An 18,770-nucleotide genomic window follows, 5' to 3' on the forward strand; every position below is an offset into this window, starting at 1 on the left:
AGTATAGTTGCATGAGGTACTGGGAAATGAATGGGAGCGAGAACTCGTTTTTGAGCTTTTGTCGAGCGGGTGGTCTCACACTCCTACTGCTCTAGTTTCTGCAACATGTTAATATTGTATTTTTAATTACAAGTCATTCAAGTAATTCGTCACTGATATTTTTTAACGAAATTACATTACAAATTACTGCCGAAAAAAAAAAGTAACGTGTCAATTACAAAATTACTTGGATACATAAAGGATTGAAAGTAATCCGCTACTTGAATCGGATTACTTCACAAGTTTGGATGACATTACTGTCTCGGCCGGGTGCTGACGCGACGCTTGTGCCCGGTGTCTGCCCTGCAATTTTCCGCCCTTGGGTGGTGTGTGAAACCCGGCGCTGGGGATTCATGCCCGGGTGCTGTCGTCTTTACACTACCGTCCCCCGGCGCACCTTCTCCTTGTTTTGTTCTTTTGTTGAATGGCTATTTCGCTCCTTGTTCTTCATTAATTTGCTCAGGATGACTGGCTAGCAGAAGCTCACACGTACGGACTTCCGCCTATCTGCTTAGCCTTGCGAGCCACCCAGAGTACCATCAAGTTTCGCTTATAAAACTATTATTATTATTATTACTATTATTATACGCGCATTTTTTAATTAACTGCAAATTTTTTGACACGAGATTCAGATTTTTGTCTGCATAAAGACGTGAAATAAATCATTAAAGGCACGGGGCCGCATTCTCTAATGTTGGGCACGACCAAGCAAACGTTACATGTGTTATGATAGCTAATATTGTACATTGAGAAGTATTTTTTTGCGTTTTACATTTTACCTAAAAGGTTATAAAAACTCTAGCCGATTTCCCATTTGATTTCGGAAAGCGCGTGTATAGCCGCGACGCCGCCTGCAAAACACCTGAGATGAGGAAGAACACAAGCAAAATGAAATCAGGAGCGTTGGGCCGGGGGGAGGGGGGGGCAAGGGGACCGCATGATTATGTAGGTGGTCATGTGGTCCCTATTGTCACGTGACTACGCCCTGATGGCCTGCAGAAAAAGGTATCCCGGTCCTAGCCTGCTTGTAGTGCAATGTTGCCAAGCGTCTATTCCGAAAGAGAAACTTAGACTTTAAAGAATACATGAATAAAAAAAAACAGCATGAACATTTCTTATCTTTAAAAACGTTTTTTGAGCGTGCTACGTGGCTATTTTCATCCCAATTAACTCCAAATTGAAAATATAAACGTTTTCAAATAATGCAAACGGGAAGGAAAGTCAGAACCCGCATGGACATTGCACCAACAATGGCAGAGCTGGCTTCCAGGACGTGCTGGAAGGAAGGCTGCGATCGTTATAAGGCCAGCCCCCTCCTACGATATTTGATACTATAGGATTGTATGTAGATACCCCCCGCCCCCCCCCCCCCCCCCCCTGGCATTCAGAGACAGTAAGTGCATCGCTCACGCTGGGTCATCGGCAATGCAGCAGACGCCGCCACCTTCTCCGCGCGTTTGGCATAGCGAATTGGTAGTACAATGGTAGTAGCGGTGAGAAGAAGGTAGTAACGGCTTCAGTTACTAGCGTTTTACTACATTTTTTTATGAGTGTAACCTTAGGTTAGGTAAGTATTATAGCCATTAACGCGCTGCCCTTTTTGTGTTTTTTCTGGCGTAATAAACAGGCCTTAGTACTGGAACTACCAGGAAAATTGGCGTCGCCAGACTCCGTTACGTGACTCCGTCATGTTACCTCACGTCACTTGGTGTCAACTTCACTTTTGCCGGCTCATCGTCTACTTACTGCAGCTCATACTGTAAACGACTTACTTCGTATGTATGGTAGGGTACGTTGTTGGGCTGGTTGGTTCATCTTAGTTTAACATAAAAAATAGCGCGAAAAAGACAAGGACAAGAAGTAAACAGGACAAGCTCTAACCTTCAACTAGATTTTACTCAGGAAAAGCAAGCATATATATATACACGCGACAGGCAAAGCAGCACCACATAAGAATTGACTAATTTTGTGCACGATCATTCTAAAACTGAAACTCATTACTATGAAGTACAATAGAAGTGTCGCTGACACATGCCGTCCCACTTTTTTTTATAAAGAATGCTTCCAATAGCTCTCGAGCGACCGTCTCTTGGCTTCTACCCAGAATCCTTATCTGTTGACATAGCGGAACGCAGCCACACGTGTTGCAATGTATAGGCAAATGCGAGTCATATTTATTTTCCACTGATAATGCGTGATCCCGTGCTCGGTCATTGACGCACCGCATCGTCTGGCTGCTGTATATTTTACCCCAAATCAGTGGGATTTCGTAGACCACACGCACTGTGCAGTCCACGTATACGTAGCCCGCACAGTGCGTGTGGTCTACGAAATCCCACACGACGACGTCTCCGAGACGTCGTCCTGTCTATTTTCTGTCCCTTCTACGTTTTGATGTTTCTTCTCTACCCCAGTCTCAGGTTAATTCAACATGAGTACGATTTAAATCACGATCGAGAGCGGACAAAAATATGTTACAAAGCGACCCAATACAAATGCCATTGCGCTGGATAAATAGCTTGTCATCGAACGACAAAAACGTGCTACCTAGATAGAATTCCAGTAATGCCATGAAGCTGTCCAGAGGAATACCAGAAGCATTCTGGAAAGCCACCACGCCACTTGCCTCAATACACCCGATGACAGAACGGTGCATTTCTTGATGGGGCGCTAAATAAAGCAAATCCTTTATATCAATAGAGAAAGCTAAGCCAACAGAGCTGTGAATTCTTGATTCTTCGATCACTTCCAACAAGTTCCTCCTCGCGAAGGGGTCATCCACAGTAAGTACATTAAGAGTGTTTTAGCAGATGTTTGCTGACCTGCTGTTGCCAGGTAGGTACCTTTCTCGCTAACGATACTTCTGAACGGAAAACCGTCCTTATGCGTCTTTACATTAAAAATGTTTTTGAAGTAACATTTTTTTAATCGCAGACAACTTTTGCCAGTTTTTGTAGCTCTGGGCTCTTACACATTACGGTTTACCTTTCGCTGTTTGACGTTAGCCAGGACAATTGATTCTTCATGATGGTCTTTTCTGCACAATCCTTGAAAATTTCAGACGGCATGACGATGAGACTTTGTCCACCTATAAAAGTCTGAGATATTTTCCCTGAAGAAAGCCACCGCACTGTCAGTCGATTCCTTGCATCGGCGAGAACTCCTGGTTACAGTTCGCAGAAGACAGTCAGCACCACCAAGAACACATTCTTCACGGTCTTCCTGTTCCGCCTTGCTGGACATCCGGCAATTAAGAGCAAGTGCTCATGGGCTGGAATCTTTGGTTCGGTACTGAATTTCGGTCTTTTCTTGAGGACAGAAGAGCTGGAATGCTGGTGTCGCCCATTACGAGCAAACTCTCCGGGGTTGTTGCCTTCTCGGCTGCCCTGGGCACTCGAAGTAGGGTGAAATGCCACCAAAACTCAGTAGTCTGCGCGGCCAAACTGCGAAATGAACGAACGTTCCCCTCCGCTACACAGTCAGTGTAGCGCAGGACACGCAACAGGTCATAGAAGAGCCGGACTTGGCGCCAGAATTCGGACCTCAGTATCTCAATATCAGATTTCTAGACTGGAATTGGCTGGCTTCCCGTGTTCGGTCTTGGTTTCTGTGGCGGGGACCGCCCTACGAGAAATGAAGGGGTTGAAAAGAAGGGTCCCAACGAGGCCAATTACAGGCCGATATCTTTAACTAGTGTCCCATGTAAAATGTTGTAGCATATCATCTATTCTAACCTTGTTAACTTTCTTGAATCCAACTCATTTTTCACATATCGTCAGCATGGTTTTCATAAATTATTCTTATGTGAAACACAACTGGTTTGTTTCACGAACGATGTTTTCTCTGCGCTAGACAATAATCTTTCAATCGACTGCATATTTCTTGATTTTTCGAAAGCCTTTGATTTAGTCCCTCACCAACTGCTCTGCCTAAAATTTAAAAAAAACAACTAAACATTGACTCTAACATTCTTTTATGGATCGAAAATTTTCTCTCTAACAGAATACAGTTTGTATCTGCAAACGACTCAAACTCTCTTCCCTGCCCTGTTCGTTCGGGTGTGCCGCAAGGTTCCGTCCTCGGCCCCCTTATTTTCCTCATATGCATAAATGACCTCGTTAACAATGTCCAGTCATCCTTAAGGTTGTTTGCCGATGATTGTGTCATTTATCGTGTAATCTATTCTGGTACTGATACGTCTTTTCTTCAGACTTACCTTAATTCAATTACTAACTGGTGTGACGTCTGGAAAATGCGCCTTAACGCCAGTAAATGTAAAGTAACGAGAATTTCACGGAAAGCTGCCTGTACTAACTTTCCTCAATACAACATCGGTTCTGTTCTTGAACAGGTGACATCGTACAAGTACCTAGGTCTCCATATAACATCTGACCTCTCCTGGCAAACTCACATTAATTTCATTGCTAACAACGCTAATCGTATGCTAGGTTACTTGCGCCGCAACTTCTCAAGGGCTCCTTCATCATTAAAACTACTACTGTACAAGACCCTCGTTAGATCCAAGCTTGAGTATGCCAGTTCGGTGTGGGACCCAGGCCATGAATTTCTAATTAATCAAATTGAATCTGTACAAAATCAAGGCGCACGTTTTATTTTGTCTAATTTCTCACGTTTTTCCAGTGTTTCATTCATGAAACTAACTTTACATCTTCCAAATCTTTCATTGCATAGAAAATTATCTAATTTGTCCTTATTTCACGAAATTTATCATCACAACCAGCATCTAAGTGAAGAGCTTTTTTTTGAACCATCGTATGTATCCCATCGAAATGATCATCACCATAAAGTCAACGTTCCTTTCAGTCGCACGAAGCTCTTTTTTTATTCTTTTATCGCAAGAACTACTAATGACTGAAACCACCTGCCAACCTCCATCGCCACAATCACAGACGCTCCTGCATTCAAGTCTGGCATTGAAAACTATTATGTAAACTAAGATGCCTTGAATTCGATTTTTTGTACTTTTGTTTTTCCCCCACTCCCTTCTGTAATGCCGTGTGGCGTTGAAGGTATTAAAATAAATAAATAAATAAATAAAACGAAAGGTCCCAACGAGGCAGAGCACAAAAAGACCAGAAGTTATTCCGTACACCCACAAGGCTGCCCACAACCTGAAGAAAGTGGCAAGCAAGTACGATGTTCCCGTTGTGTTTTCTGTCCCAAAGAAGATGGCTCGGCTGTGCTCCCGCATTTCTGATGAGAAGGCAAAAGCACCATGTGATAAGAAACACGTCACCCCTTACGTGGACTGCACAGTGGGTGTGGTCTACGAAATCCCACTGCGTTGTGGTAAAATATACATCGGCCAGACGGGGCGGTGCATCAATGACCCAGCACGGGAGCACGCATTATCAGTGAAAAATAAATATGGCTCGCATTCGCCAATATATTGCAACGCGTGTGGCTGCGTTCCGCGATTTCAGCAGATGAGGATTCTGGGTAGAAGCCGAGAGACGGTCGCTCGAAAGCTATTGGAAGCATTCTTTATCAAAAACGTGGGACGGCATGTATCAGCAACATTTCTATTGTACTTCATAGTAATGAGTTTCAGTTTTTGAATGATCCCGCACAAAATTAGTCAACTTTTATGTGGTGCTGCTTTGCCTGTCGTGTGTATATATATATGCAATTGCTTTTCCTGAGTAAAACTATACGAAAGTTAGCGCTTGTCCTGTATACTTCTTGTCCTTGTCTTTCTCGCGTTTTTTTTTTTTTTTTTTAATATGTTTAACTTTGTATGTATGCCATTCTTTGAGTCAATTTCGCGACTTGAAATATATCGCGAAATATTTATCACGCGAAGGTATCACCCCCTGGTAACGGATATACAAGTTATCAATTCCAGTCGCAGAAACATTTGTTTCCAGTAAATATCCTCGAAATCCCCACTTTACAAAATTTGCAAAATATTGAGCCGGTGAGGATAAAGTCGGTTACAGCAAGCTGCGGAGCAGCGCGGCGCCTTCTTAAATAGTTTTCAATCCAAAGTAATCCCAACAATGTAACCCTAACACTCAGTCTCAGGAATATTTCTTTAGCAATGTAGTTCTTTTTTTTTTTGCGTTTTTTTTTTTTTTTTTTTGCCAATCCAGAATTTTATTAACACGTGACCAGCACGTACTTGCCACACGTAGAAGAAAACAATTGACTCTTAAGCTCTGGAGCGCCACTAGCACATATCTTAAGCCCCTCCACACAACTACATGATTATGATGGGTCCACTCCAGATTAGATAGCTTATCTCACCCGGTTCATTGGGTCGTTGGTTACGGAGGGCTTTAAAAGAGACGTGGCTAGAAGCGAGATTGTGATATCCATGACTGTAACAGCGTCTCAAATACCTGATGAGATTTTCGATTTGTTTCCTTCGCGCCAGCATGCCCCTGCAAGTCCACTGGAATGTTGCGGCCTTTTTGCATTTTTATTCGGCATTGCTGTGTACGCTGTTGAGATGCGTTCCGAAAAGTAACAGTGAGCCAACGATCAAAATATTATGATAAAACTTCTCAATAATCATATGCCAGAAAACTACAATATATGATTTTAGTTCCGAACGCAGGCATGAAAGCGAGAGTAGAATGCCTTTCATATCGACCGTCAATTTCCCGCCAGGCCCTTTCTCCTTCCGCAGCTGTACACGACCGCCGAGAGATGAAGCTCACACCGCACGCTTTCGGAAACGACCTAAGCATAGACCGCCACGCACTCCAATTAGCTGAAAGCGTCCCGGGGGGGGGGGGGGGGGGGGGGGGGGGGAGGGGAGGGGAGGGAAGGGAAGGGAAGGGAGGGAGGGGGGGGAGGGGGGAGTCTATTGGGGTCAATTTGTGAATCAAAATCCTCGTTGTTTTTGTGTTGTTTTTTTGTTTTTTTTGTTTTCTATCTTTAACTAAACTGTGGTCCCTCTTAAAAAGATTTATTTTTTTTTAATACTTTTTTTCTTTGTTTAGTTTTTTCACCGCGAGCGTTATTAAGCAGAAGGATACGACGACGCGGCCAGCGAGCGGCTCGTAGGAGACGACGGAAAGAACGTGCCTGACGTCACTGACCTTGCCGTTGCTTTTTTTTTTTTTTTTGGCACCGTTTTCTCGCTTCTCTTTCTGGCTCTTGCTCTTTTTGTTTTGTTGGATCGATAACACCCTGCGGCAGCGGCTTGAGTCGCTAGGTGCATTAAGTCGGAAGCACCGACTCGTGCGAGTATGTCGTGAAACGGCTCTGAAAAAAAAAAACGTTCTATCCTGATCACATGGACTAGCATGACCTACCGGACTTCTCTGCTATCAGGTAACGTTTTTCAACTTCCCTCGTGACTGTAAACGATCCGCTTTACAAATGTAGTCACCCGTTTCGCGGGTAATTTAAAGTGCCGTCGGGATCAGGAGCTGATTTGTAGACTTTTTAATACAGGAGGTTGCTCTGATGCCATTTGAAGCGCCAGTCAGAGGCATGGAAACCATTCGAAAATGTGGAGAGGGGGGAGCGATGGGAGGGACTGGGCGAGCAGGTTTTCCTTTCCCTCCCCCGAATCGGTATAAATAAAATGGGGGGGGGGGGGGGGGGGCGGGGGAGGGGGGGAAGGAGCGAGGAAAGTTTTCTTTCTCGTGAGCCGTCTTGCCCTTGCCCGCTATTCCGACGCAACCGCTGCCAGTGAAACTAGGGTACGCGTTTGCATTGTAGGGTGGCGCGCATTCAAGTCATTCTGTGCACGCTTTTGCTCACGGCTTATACGCTTTATTAGGGTAGAACTTGCTCAATTGCTAACAGTCCTTCATGCTCCTAGCGCTGCACTCTGTTGACATTACACCTCGGTTGTAAACGAAGTGTGGCATCTATTGTGAGCCCAGTGCGGGATTTCTGCAATGTGGTTTTTCCGTTATTCTAAGTCGTTTTAGCAACGACTCAGTTACTGGCTTGTTCTCCTCTAGTGAGTTAGCAAAATTATCTTTTACGAAGTGTTAACAACTCCAAGATTTGAACGTAATCGTGTACCTCACAACGCAAAAAAGGCTTTCGTTTCGTCTTAATTACCTCACTCCAAGATTTCTGCTGTTCTTCTGCGAGTAACGTGTGGCTTCCGTGGACGGATATATATATGGAATAAACAGCCACTTCAAAAACTTAACTCCTAGTAAAGGAGTTAAGTTTTTCAAGTGCCTCTTTATTTCATACACACTCTCGGTAGCCAAGACCTCCACCTCTTACTGTGTGTATGTATGTATATATATATATATAGAGAGAGAGAGAAGAAAAAACCCTTAGTGAAAACAGCAACAACGGACGATTTATTCTTTGACGTTTCTGCCGGAGTCTGGCCTTCGTCAGGAAGACATATATATGTATATATATGTGTGTGTGTGTGTGCGTGTGCGTGTGCGTGTGCGTGTGCTTGCGTGCGTGCGTGTGTGTGTGTGCGTGCGTGCGTGCGTGCGTGCGTGCGTGCGTGTGTGTGCGTGTGTGCGTGTGTGTGTGTGTGTGTGTGTGTGAAAAGAAAAAGGGGGAGCGCAGACTAACCTGCAGCTGGAGGATGAAAAAAAATTCAGTTTAAACTGGTGGAATCAATAGATGAAAATAGTAATGATTGATGACAATTGTAAACACAAGAAATTACGGGATAATAAAGAATAATTATAAAGCAAAAAAAAAAAGTCTAAAATTCTGGTGGGATGACGTCGACGTTTCGGCAGTTGCACTGGAGTCTTCGGGACGTCGGCCGACGGACACTTGGTAGTGCATTTTACACATTGGCTAAGGGAAAGGGAAATGTATTCGACGATGACGGGGTCCATTCCTCTCAAGTTTGCTTCACGGAAGGTGAAAGCGACGATTCGAAAGGATCCGAAGATCAGTTCAGTTAATAGGCATCACTCTCGCTGACTTGGTGGGGTGGGTCGGTTGAAGGCTCACGAGGGGGATTAGCGGATGTCTTCAGGCTTGTGAGTCTTGGGCTTTCGTCGGCTTACAGGGCTCGTCCAATCGGATCCGGTGGTTCCATCGCTGATGGCCACGGTGGCTTAGGAGGTGGACAGTTGTAGCTTACTGAGGGACGCAGGTGGTGTGGTGGCTGGTCCGGTCGCATCTGAAACAAAAACAAAAACAAAAAACATCATAACAAAGAGAGAGAGAGAGAGGGGCTACGTAGGGCGGAGGCAACATTGTAATTTTGTTCTTTAAGCTGTAAACAGTGGAAAGAGTTCCAGCGTCTTCATTTACTGTGCATTGGAATTTGGGGCCAGGCAATACTCGCGGATTTTTCTACCCGTCTGTGTTTTAAACCCCTCTTGTAGGATGACCTCAGTGGTGTCCGTGAGTGTGTGTTTTTCATTGCTAAAGTGTTTTGATACGGGAAGTGATGGTTTACGACTAACGTCGGACATGTGGTCTTTGAACCTGTGACAGAAAGTATCGCTTTCCGTCGCAGCATTGTTTCAATTTTTTTTTTTTTTTTACTTTGACTTTGGCAACGACAGTGACTTTGTTTAATTCGACAAAGTGTACGGTTCTGTAGGCCTCTCGGCTGTTGACAGGCACTGGTCGCGTATTCTTGGTCGCGTATTCAGTATTGCCGGAAATACCTATATATTCTCAGATTAGATAATTGAACTTAACAAAATTCACCCAACGCCCTCGAGACTCAGCATAACAATACGTCAGCTTAATATAGTTACCCGCAGAATTGCTCGAGAGCGGCAATTTCGATTCCGGACATTTAAAAATGGGACATTTAAAACAGCTAACCCGCCCCAAATTTCCGAGGTGCCCGCACATGTACTTAAAGGTCCACTGACAGGGTATATATGCTCGCCAAGGTTTTTATTTGTGCTCGACAGGCGAGAACCCAACTACCCAGAACACAATTTGCGACTCGAAATTCGATTTCTTTCCCCCCGAAAACCGCCGATCGAGAACTGGCCGGTTCCAGTCGCGCTCACTCCCTTCTCCGTGGTCACGTGCCGTTTTCTATGGTTTAGACACAACCACCAAAGAAATCAAAGTGGTGAGTCATCGAAGGCACACACTTAATGCTAGAAATACAGAAAAAATATGGTACCCATTTTTTGTCGCTTCCCAACAAAATGCAAATATGTTGATTGAAAAAAGCCACGTGACTTTTAGTATCTTTCTCCTCCTCTATATTTCTTCTTCCTCCCCAGTCCAGTTGTGGCCTCGCTCTTCAGCAATTGCGTTTTTTTTTTTACTTTTTTTTAAATATTATACATTACAGGGTAGCAAAATATTGATTGGGTATTCTTCTTACACTATGAAAAAATTCCCTGACAAAAAAAAAATCAAAAACATTTGGGCTGTATCAATGCCCCTTTAAGCTTGTACCAAAGCATTTTCTAATCTTACTGATTCTGCAAAAGAAATTGCGAAGGAGCCGCGTCACGTGGTGCACGAACATACCGGGGAGCGCTGAGACCTGCTGGCTAATTGCCACCGACCTGTCGGAGTGACCTCTGTATACGCAAGAGGTCGTTGTAGGAACGTCACATGCGTGGCTCCCGGCCAGCGAGTGTAACCTTGAAGCCGCATCGTTATGTGACACGTTTCTTGAGGAAAATGCATTTTCAAGAATCTGGCTGGAGTCCGTTCGCTCGTCAACACCTGAAGCCACGGTCCCACCGCTAATACGCTACGCAAGGGGCAGTCTGCTGACACAGTCTGGGGCTCGCTTCTTCCGTCGGTTCTTTCAAGTTGGCGACACAAAAACTGTCCGCAAGCATGTTCGAAGCCTACAAAGGTAGGAAGCGAAACGTGCGTCGAACTTGCTTGAGGCGTGTACGCAGATTCTTCTGTCGTCATGCGTGCAGCGGACGCTATGTATTTCGTACGATTGCGTGCAGAGAGACCTCGAGGCTTTATGGCCATATATACGACAGAGTTGTGAGGCTGACGCTTTATCTCGAAGCACAAATCGGCGCGAGGGTGGGACAAGTTCACTCGTTCTAGTATATCGTACGGGCTGTTCCCGAGCTCTTTTCAGACGTATAGCAAAACGTATGGTTAGGTCGAGAAACGGACTGTAGTCGGGCTGGTTGGGAAACGTTGTGAAGCATGGTGTAAGGCGCAAAAAACAGCGGACACGAGGCAGGCGCCTGTGTGTGTGTCTGTCTTCTTTCTTGTGCCCGTTGCTTGTTTTTTTCTTTTTTTTTTTTTTTGCGCCAGCATGCTTCATAATGGTCAATAAACGGAGTTCGAATAAACTTTTCGTAAGTGTGTATTAGGTGGTGAGGGTATCGCGCTCAAATTTCGTAATTCACCTTTCAGGGGTTAAAAAAAATAAGGTTCAAGATAAGAAAAGTGTGAGATCAATGTAAACACCTATAAGAAAAAAAACGGAAGCAAAGCGTCTGGTTCCCACTGCAACTGACACAGATGGTTTCACCCACGCTAAGAAGTGCTGCGCTAAGATGTGTGCATCTCAAGGCAGCTTTTAAGAGTTTGCTTTCTCGTAGTGCCATTTGGGAGTGTAGCAGCGTCAACCAGACGTTTTGTCTTCATATTACTCGCGCCGCATACGAATACCAAGATTTTTCTGGCCTGAAAACTTGTCCAGGAAACCTGCACGTAGGAAATTTGGGTAGATACACGCACCAACTGAGACACCCTTGTGAAAGGTGTAGTTTAGGAAACACATTGTACAGTGGTCGAAATTCGGCTGGGGGCTGGAGTAGTAGAAGTCGTGCTCGCATTTTGTTATACAATTCTGAACCATCAAAAATGGGATAGATTTCAATGCCGGATGGTAGAAGTGCCGGTCCCATTGAACCCTATAGGGTGTCCAAAGTTCACCTACCTAGGCGTTCAGTTCAATGCAGACCTTACAGTGCGTGTAAGGGCACAAACACTGTTGTTGCGCACTTCAAAGATAACGTGGGAACGCATTAATCGGACCAATAGCGACTACCCAATTCATTCAGACGGCACAAAAATCGGGAGTAACATGCAGGTGCGGTGAATTTGTTGCTGCGCGTGTTAGCGCGTGGAGCGGAAGCTTGCGCTCCAGCATCCGGAGATCCTAGACTCAATGCCGATTCTTTGTTCGTTTCGACCTAAATGATGATTGTTCCGGTCTGTTTTCGGAAACACTACTGGCCGAAATACAGGCCCCATGCAGGTTACGTGTACCGTAGCCACCTATATACTGACAAAGCCTGGCAGATCGACACGAGAAGAAGCCACCGAAATGGAAAAGGTAAAGCGGCAGACAACAGGTGACAGGAGAGCCACGTGACTGGCGCCCCGCTGCGGCAAGACGCCGAAACGCACTTTACCGAGCGAGCAAGTGTGTTTCGGGGTCTCGCCCTATTGAAGATTCACATTTGTATGAGAAATTTCTGTGTCCAATAAACACATATGAATCATACAAGATATATAAGAACCGTATAAGAACCATATAAGAACTATATAAGAACTATATAAGATATATGAGAACATACAAGTACCATATAACAAACTAGGGAGAAGTTTCTTATAAGTTTCTTATGGGGTTCTTATATATCTTATATAATTTTTATATAGTTCTCATATAATTCTTATATGGTTCTTACATGTTCTTATATGTTCTTATATATCTTGTATGATTCATATGTGTTTATTGGACACAAGAAATTTTTCATACAAATGATTTTTTTTACTAGGACGCCGCTGCACAAGCTGTGCCCTGACATCCAGGTTCCTCGAGAAATGGCTCTTTGATGCTCTGTGTGCAATCGTATGGTGCTTCGAATAAAATAAACTTCTTGATAATAAACAAGGTCTTGACAAATGGGTTTTTGGAATTAAAGAAACACTGGATTTAATATTCTCGATACAATTTTAGTTTACAAGACGGACACTATTGGTGGTCGCGTACCACCATCGCACACACACTCTCACTTTGAGTACCGCTGATAGACTCCGCATAGTTTTCTTGAGCAGCTGGGTCTTGCCCAAGGCTGTAACCCGATCCGCATCCTGCCCGACGCCAGCCAGTCGCGCTTTCATGGCACGGGCATCCACGTGCGAGATTCCCGGCGCCGAGGAGTTTGAATAAATCACAATCTTCCGAGAACTCAACCTTCCGCTCAGCGAAATAAAAGAAAAAGGGAAAACACAATGGCGCTCGCTTGGAATGCGCTTGGCGAAATAAAATAAAAGGGCCAGTACAGAATAACGCTCTGTCTGTCAGATCCTCGCTCTCCAAATCTGCGACCGGGCACTCTATGGCTCCGTCGTCGAATTGCCAGGCTTTGTGAGCATAGAGGAGGCTATGCTAGTACTTACTATGATCTTGAAAAATCCCTCACCTGAATCAGAGGTACGAGATGCCCAATAAGGAACATTATAGCTTAAACATATTGTCACGGTTGGTGACCAAAAGAAAACAGGAAATAAACAGGGAGAAATAAACGTTTAATGTGGCGAACTTGTGCCGAAAATAAAGAAGGAAACAGAAGAAAGCAGAGCGTCGCGGGCGTCGAAGTCGGCGTGTCAGCAGAATCGAGCGCTAGGGCGAGACTGACTCGACAAGGTCGCGGGCGGCCTCTTATCTAGAGTGCGCCGCTATCTCGAAGATTCGGCGAAAGCGGTTCGAGCGTCGCGTGATCGGGGCGAGAATGAACACGCACTTTCTAGAAAACAAAAGCAGGGATAAATGATAGAAGTTACGCGCGGTACTTGAATAAACGGGAACTTTCTGGAGGAGCGTGACCGAGCGTTGCTTTCTCAGCCTTGCGCGCGGCATTACTCCCCCCTTTAAAAGTGCATCGCCCCGATGCAGTGTAAAACAAATCAAAATAAAAAAGAACGATAAACTAAAGAGTCTTTTGGAGCAAAAAAGGTCCACAGTCCTATCGAGCGTAGTACGGCTTCAGGCGCACGACGTGGACGACCTCAGGTCGTGGTGGGCGGCGTGACGATGTTCGTGTTCCGTCGGGCATCACCTCGTAGTTCAGCTCGCCGAGGCGACGAAGTACCTTGTATGGTCCAAAGTACCGTTTCAGCAGTTTCTCACTGAGGCCGCGGCGACGGATGGGCGTCCATACCCACACCCTATCTCCGGGCTGGAAGTGGACGTCCCTGCGACGAAGGTTGTAGCGGCCGGCGTCGACGCGTTGCTGGTGTTGAATCAGGAGTCGGGCGAGCTGGCGAACTTCTTCGGCGCGTTGAGCAACCGCCTGGGCGTCGTCGCTCTCGTTGTCAGATGGCTCATGGGGCAGCATGGCGTCCAGCATGGTCGTTACCTTCCGACCATGTACCAGCTGGAAAGGGGTGAATCCAGTGGTCTCTTGAACCGCCGTATTGTAGGCGAACGTGACGTAGGGCAGCACCTCGTCCCACGTCTTGTGCTCTACGTCGACGTACATAGAGATCATATCGGCGATTGTCTTGTTGAGTCGCTCCGTCAGCCCGTTGGTCTGCGGGTGGTACGCAGTTGTACGACGATGGCTGGTGTGACTGAGTCGGAAGATTTCTTGGGTCAGTTGTGCCATGAACGATGATCCGCGATCTGTAATCAGAACTTCTGGAGCGCCGTGCCGGAGGACGATGGACTCAATGAAAAACTTGGCAACTTCCACAGCAGTCCCCGAAGGAAGAGCTTTCGTTTCGGCGTACCGCGTGAGATAATCTGTGGCGACGATGATCCAGCGGTTCCCCGACGTCGAAGGCGGAAAAGGACCAAGTAGATCCATTCCGATCTGCTGGAAGGGTGCAGTTGGAGGAGAAATAGGCTGCAAGAGTCCGGCCGGCCTCGTCGGAGGTTTCTTGCGTCGCTGGCACTCGTGGCATGATCGTGTGTACAGGTGGACGGTCTTGGGGAGCTTGGGCCAGTAATACTTTTCACGAATACGGGCCAGTGTCCGGCTGTATCCAAGGTGTCCGGACGTCGGGTCGTCGTGACATGCTTGAAAGATCTCCCCTCAAAGGTCGGTCGGGATTACCAGCAGCCACGGCGAGTTGTTGTTCCCGAAGTTCTCTTTGTAGAGTACACCTTGTCGGATGGCGAAGGTCGGCAGTACTCGTGAGAAGACACGTGGCACGGTACTCCTGCCCCCTTCCAGGTGCTCGATTAATGCGCGCAGCTCAGGATCGTCCCGTTGACGTCGTGCCATATCGTCGGTGTTCACTGCTCCTAGGAAGCACTCGTCGTCATTGTCGTCGCTGCAGCCGGAAGGGGTTTCGACGGGGGCTCTGGACAGGCAGTCGGCGTCGCTGTGCTTGCGGCCTGACTTATAGACCACTGTCATGTTGAACTCTTGTAGTCGAAGACTCCATCGAGCGAGGCGTCCTGACGGGTCCTTCAGGTTCGCGAGCCAGCAGAGCGAGTGGTGGTCCGTGACTACACGAAACGGGCTCCCGTACAAGTACGGACGAAACTTCGTTATTGCCCAGACGACCGCAAGGCATTCTTTCTCAGTCGTGGAGTAATTTTTCTCCGCCTTGGACAATGTCCGACTTGCGTAGGCGATGACTCGCTCGATGCCTTCTTGCACTTGGACTAGTACTGCGCCCAGTCCCGCGTTACTTGCGTCCGTGTGAATTTCTGTTTCCGCATCCTGGTCGAAATGTCCAAGCACAGGAGGAGTCTGGAGTCGTTGTTTCAGTTCGTCGAATGCCTGCTGTTGCCCAGCACCTCCACTGGTGACCAAAAGAAAACAGGAAATAAACAGGGAGAAATAAACGTTTAATGTGGCGAACTTGTGCCGAAAATAAAGAAGGAAACAGAAGAAAGCAGAGCGTCGCGGGCGTCGAAGTCGGCGTGTCAGCAGAATCGAGCGCTAGGGCGAGACTGACTCGACAAGGTCGCGGGCGGCCTCTTATCTAGAGTGCGCCGCTATCTCGAAGATTCGGCGAAAGCGGTTCGAGCGTCGCGTGATCGGGGCGAGAATGAACACGCACTTTCTAGAAAACAAAAGCAGGGATAAATGATAGAAGTTACGCGCGGTACTTGAATAAACGGGAACTTTCTGGAGGAGCGTGACCGAGCGTTGCTTTCTCAGCCTTGCGCGCGGCAATATTTAGTGCAGACTCGCGAACATCTCATCGCTCCGTGGTCAATGTGACTGTTGCAGTAAACAATGAGAACACCGAAGGAAGAAAAATGAAGACAGAAGCCTCAATACAATAAGCATGGAGTAGCCGGCTCTGCACAGACAGTGCCAACATCTGAAAACAAAATACTCATTTATTAAAGAAGAAAAAGAATGCAATAAGTCACGCCCCCTGTTTCTTTATCTCTCAGTGACTAACAAGGTCCCGCCATCTAAGCATTAATGCTACGCAACTATGCAGGACACAACGGGAGTGCCCAACTTTCTGGGACATCAACGCCTCGGCGCATGCACTAAAATTAAAATTTAAACTGAACAACAACAAACGTCGCAATGTTCCCCGGGAATATTTTAGATGCAATTAATAAATTATCAATAATCTAAGCAGAAACTAAACTTTTAGACGCATTTTATATTTATTACGCGGCTCTACAAATGTGCTGCATTGAATTATGTGGCCTACATTCACAAAACTGGAAAATGTATGATTTTCTTGGCAAAATATCGTGATTTACTTATACAAATACCTGCTGCGCCGTTATGTACGAGGGGTGATCAAAAAGTTTCGGGACTGATTTTGTAGTGTAAAAAGAAAGGGCAGCACAGTGATGCGCGTGCAGCAGTCCAAGGAAGGGACCTTCGCGTCTCGTTACACCGGAGGGCGTCACTCTGTGAACACTTGGAGCCGCATTATACGACTCTTTTGTGACCATGTGCTCGGGCACAAGGGCGATTTTACAATATACTGCAAACCATAGCGTGAGCGAACATACATTCTGCGTCAAAATCGGCAAATATAAAACACATGCCTTTGAAATGATCCGTAGGGTTGTGTCAAAAAGCAGTGAATTTAGCGAAGTGTTTAAAGGGGCACTCGGGCTTCAGGAACGGCAGAACATCGCTGGAGGACGAAGAGCGGTAGAGCGGCTTCATCCGACTTCTTCACTTCAGTGATATTCTGCATTCTTGAGGCGGGAGTGCGACTTAAAACACATCGCACACCTTACTGAATTTTTTTTTTTTTTTTTTTTTTTACATAAGCATTCTAAATTCTTTTAAAGGTCTCTGTCATTATAGTTGCCGAGTTTGACATAAAATTGCTGTTCGGTCGCGTTTTGGTTTGTAGTCAACCATGAATCGCCATTATGCTCGTGCATGTGATCAAACACACTCATGTGGAACACTTCCAAATGTTTGCAGAGCAACGCCCTTTGGCATAATGACGCAGGAAGGTCCCTGCCTTCGACTGCTGCGCGCGCATCACTGTGCTGACCTCTCTTTTCACGCTACAAAATCAGTCCCGGAACTTTTTGATCACACCTCGTATTATGCAGGGGGGGGGGGGGGGGGGGGGAGGGGTTGCGTACAGATATGTAACAAAATCAAAGTTTATGCGTACGCACAAAAAGCAAACACGAGGAATATATTTCAATAGATACAGCGTTAGGTCTTGTGCAGGGGCGTACGTAGATTGTGTGCACATAATGAGGATATTCAAAATTCGTCCACGCACGCCGAAAAAAAAAACAATGAAGAATACATTTCTATACCTAAATACAACTTTCTAATATCTTATAAAATAACAACTTCGTCAAAAACCGAGATTCAGATGTCCCCGAGGACTGCAATTGCCTCGGTATCATACAGCGCAAATAAATTATAATTTTCATATGCCCTTAAAAACTTTATTCCACAGAATGCCCCGAAAATTTGGCCATGAGTGCGCACCGTTGTCGTTGGCCTTTGTTTGGGCATGTCTGCTACTCTGAGCGTGTATTGGACACAAGGGCTCCGTCAGAGTTCAGCGTGAACTCGGCTCATCTCGTGTCGAAAACGAGTACTCCGTCAGCGTTCGGGGCGAGGACTCGGGTCCAATCACACGCTTCGTTCGCAAGAAATGGCGACTGTCGATGTTGCTCGATAAACTTGGGAAAACGGGGCTATTGTGTTATATGAATATTTATATATAGGAGTGTTATACTCAGTGAGAACTCAGGAAAACAATCGTGGCTTATGCCCATGCCTCTGTTTTTGTGGTTCTCTCTAACCTAACTTAACCTAACCTAACATAAACTAACCTACCTAAACCTAACCTAACCTAAATTAACCTAACCTGACCGAACCTAAACTAACCTAACCTAGCCTAACCAACATTAACCTAAATTAACCTAACAAACTAACATACCCTAACCTAACCTAACCAAACCTAATCTACCTAACCAAGCCTAACCTAACCTAAACTAACCTAACCTACCCTAGCCTAACCTAACCTAACACAAGCTCACCTAACATGAACTAACCTAACCTATCCTAACCTATACTAACCTAATCTAGCCTAGCCTAACCAAACCTAACCTAATCAAACCTAACATCAACTAAGCTGACCTAACCTAACCTAACCTAACCGAACCAAACCTAACCTAGCACACGCACAAACTAGGGTAAGCAGAACCTTACTAATCAGATCGGAATTTTCCCACATTCAAAAATATATTGATTTCGGAGTGACATATCTAAAGCCATCGATACACTAATTTTTCATAGCAGCTCATTGTTGGGCTTTTCCATGTTTCTCTTTTTACGTATATCAATTCTACTCTATCTTAAATTTTTTTTTCTTTTCCAATTTTCGTATTATCTGGTCAAACTCCTTCGCGGACCTTTTTAACGCTCTAGCTA

At 45.7% G+C, this 18,770-nt stretch overlaps 1 protein-coding gene across 1 annotated transcript in view; it reads left to right on the top strand.

The window, feature by feature from the left end:
- The first annotated feature begins 7,215 nt into the window (after window positions 1-7,215).
- Window positions 7,216-18,770, top strand: part of LOC8041959 (multidrug resistance-associated protein 1) — a 122,663-nt gene continuing 111,108 nt past the window's right edge. The window contains exon 1 of the mRNA XM_040214456.3: window positions 7,216-7,341. The gene's annotated coding sequence lies outside the window, so the exon portion shown is untranslated. The remainder of the gene's footprint in view (window positions 7,342-18,770) is intronic.

The sequence above is a fragment of the Ixodes scapularis genome, unplaced genomic scaffold, assembly GCF_016920785.2.
Source record: "Ixodes scapularis isolate PalLabHiFi unplaced genomic scaffold, ASM1692078v2 PGA_scaffold13__105_contigs__length_92229423, whole genome shotgun sequence".
In the NCBI taxonomy this organism is placed as follows: Eukaryota; Metazoa; Arthropoda; class Arachnida; order Ixodida; family Ixodidae; genus Ixodes; species Ixodes scapularis.